The sequence below is a fragment of the Cynoglossus semilaevis genome, chromosome W (assembly GCF_000523025.1).
Source record: "Cynoglossus semilaevis isolate Cse_v1.0 chromosome W, Cse_v1.0, whole genome shotgun sequence".
In the NCBI taxonomy this organism is placed as follows: Eukaryota; Metazoa; Chordata; class Actinopteri; order Pleuronectiformes; family Cynoglossidae; genus Cynoglossus; species Cynoglossus semilaevis.
The window spans coordinates 827,544-830,864 of record NC_024327.1 but is presented as its reverse complement, the minus strand read 5'-3'; positions in this window follow the sequence as shown (position 1 = coordinate 830,864).

The window sequence follows — 3,321 nt, the reverse complement described above, 5'->3', positions numbered from 1 at the left end:
TTCAATGATATGACGCTCAATGAGGCAATATTCCAATTTTAATTTGGAGACCAAAGGGAGATTATCCAAACATTAACCAAACATGATCTAATCATGTTTAGTTAGAGAGAGGGTTTTGTGCTTGCGACCCACTTTTAAAAAAATCACCTTATTTTACTGGAAAAATACAAAAAAAAATTTTATGTGAGAGCTTGTGGACAGACTTGGCTAAACAACAGTTTACACTGTTTATTTTTTATTCAATAATTATTTTATTTACTGCCCAATGTCTCTGGCTAATTCTCAAAATAAAACTAATTAATGAAAAAATGAAAGCTTCGTGTACAGTCACCAATAAAATTGTTTTTGTGTCATTATTTGCCTACAGTCTATTGACACCTGATAAAAGGAGCTCCAGACACAGAGCAGTGACGGCCAAACTGAATGTTCAATCACTATGCAGATGACACTCAAATATTAACTGTTCCTGTTCTTCTTATGGCAGATGTTGTATAATTATAATTCCAGGTGTTCAGACACATGTAAACATGACATAAATATATTTACACACACACAATCTGACTGTTATTAAATAAGGGCAAAAGTCAGCAAATGAAAAAAAGAAATTGGGCATAATGTACAAAAATACACTATTTAAAACTAAAATGTCATAATAATCTGATTAACCCTTGTGTAATGTTCATATTGTTGTTACTCAGCCAGTGTTTGTGGGTCTGATGGACCCGTTGCATTTTGTGGCTTTTGATGCCTCACAATCAACACTTTTATGTTAAAATACTGAACAGATGTTTACCTTATCCCAATTACAAGCAGTATAAACAATATATATGGTTAATATTTGCCCTTTGTACCTACACTCTGTCCTCCTCCTGTCTAGGCCTGCTGTGTGTGTGTATGTGTGTGTAGGTGTGTAGGTGTGTGTGTGTGTGTGTGTGAGTGTGTGTGTGCGTGTGTGGGTGCATGTGCGCGTGTGTGTGTGGTACACAGAACATCAATTTCCACACTTCTATTAGCCCCGGGTCCAGTGGACCCGAACATCTTATATGTAATAGAAATGTGTAGGGGGGGTGTATGGTGTGTGGTGTGCATGTGCGCGTGTGTGGGTGGTACACAGAACATCAATTTCCACACTTCTATTAGCCCCGGGTCCAGTGGACCCAAACATCTTATATGCAATAGAAATGTGTAGGGGGGGTGTATGGTGTGTGGTCATTAAATATGTATTCTGATATATGTTCTTCACAGAAAATGAGCCAAAGCCAGTGAGTCTCAGTTTGAAAAATTAAATAATTATATCATTTTTCTTTTATTAAAAAGTGAAAACGGGTCCCACAGACCCGAACACCACACAAGGGTTAAGATCTCTACATAAACTTAAATGTAATTTATTTAACCTCTCAAATATTTGTTTTTCTCAAAACATTAACCAGAACCCAGGCTGATTTTTCTTTTTAATTAGGAAAACTGCAGGGTGAGCAGAAAGTGCTTGTTGCTACGGAATTGGACAAAGGATTGCTAACTTTTATAAATGACTGGTGAGACAGGTTTGTCCATGTAAATGTAGTAGTTGTCTCACGTTTCCACTCTACTCATTAACCCACAATAACAATAACCTTCAAACCTCACATTATGTACAAATAATCATTCTGTTGAATTTTGTTACAATGCACATGGATATTTATAACACTTTAAACACCGAAAGTCCCATTTCGTTACAGCGACATACATGTGCTGCTCAAAAGCACACTGATTATCAACATCCACTGTCAGTGAGTCAACACGAGTCATCTTTAGTTTTTGTTATGGAGGGGTTTGTGCCAACAGTGCTCCTCCACCTGTATCGTGTTCCCCTCATTCGTCCAATTAAGTTGACATTTGGGGAAACAAGATGAAGAAGTATTGAGTGCATAGAGAGCAGACAGTCAGGCCTGGAGATAAAGACAGGATGATGATGAACTTGAAAAGACTGAGAAAGATGATGGGTGTAATTATACAAAGAGGAAACTTCTAGAACCTGTTTTTCTTCTGGACTTTATATATAGAGTATATAGAGTATATGTGTGGTACAAGTAATAAAAAAACCAAGGTTTGAAAAAAACCCATCCTGTTGAGCAATTCAAGATGAAAATATTGGTTTCCAAAGGAGGGGGCACGGAGCAATTGGAATGGGGGTGAGTCAAATTAATAATTAAATAAAGTAAAATGGAGTTTTGAAGCAATAGCTGTAATCTGTATCAGGGGAAGTTGATAATAGTCTTATGTAGAATAGGGGGCGCTAGAAACTGTTTGGAACCCCTGGATTAACATGATGTAACGTGACTGACTGTGTTTATTTTTCAGTGCTCCATTCATCCTGTGAATAAAAATACTGTTTGGACGTCATCAGAGGAATTGTGGAGAAATTACTTTGTTGTTTTTGTTGTTAACGACTTAATAAAAATGCCTGAGAACATGTCGACTCTTTACTGACCCCCAAACATTTGTCAAGCAGTAATATGATTAGTTATTATTATTATTATTATTATTATTAATCATATGTCAGGAGGCTTTCTTGTGGTACTGATTTCCTTATCTAACCATTATCAAGAAAAACACACACTTAAAACAAAAAACTATTTACAACCAATTCACGATACATTTTAACAACATTTCAACAGTGTTACATAGAAAACCTGGCCGCTAATGAAAAAAAAAGAAATAAATAGTAAATAAATACCACACATCATATGATCAAAACATCCACCTTCAAGACATGCGTTTGTCGTGTGATGGCATCGTAGGAAGCAGGCAGGACCCAAATGCAGTACTGGTGAGACTCTTTCTGGTGCAGCAAGTTTTATTTACAAAGTCCAAATGAACAAAACACGAAGAACTAACAGGCATGGAATTCACTTTGGAACACGAGGAAACACGGAACACGAGGAAACACAGAGTAGGAAACTCACGAACACGAAGATCTAACACAATGATCCAAAAACACACAATCACAATCACAATGATCCAACCCCGACGGAGTGAGGGAGAGGGGTATATATACACAGTGAACACCAGGTGAAACAAGTGAAGCTAATTAACAACAGGTGAGTGTGAGCCCATGATTACCCCACAAAGAACACAGGAAAACACGGAAACAGACAGACATGACAGTACCCCCCTCCTAATGGTTGTCCCCCGGACGTCCAAAAGCCTACCACCAACCCTCTGGGTTGGTTGGGTGGGAGGGATACCAAAACAGAAACTGAAACAAGGCCTATTCTAAAACATGAAGAAAAAAAAAACTAGGCACAAGGTGAAAAACAGAAGAGGAAGAAAACAAAAAAT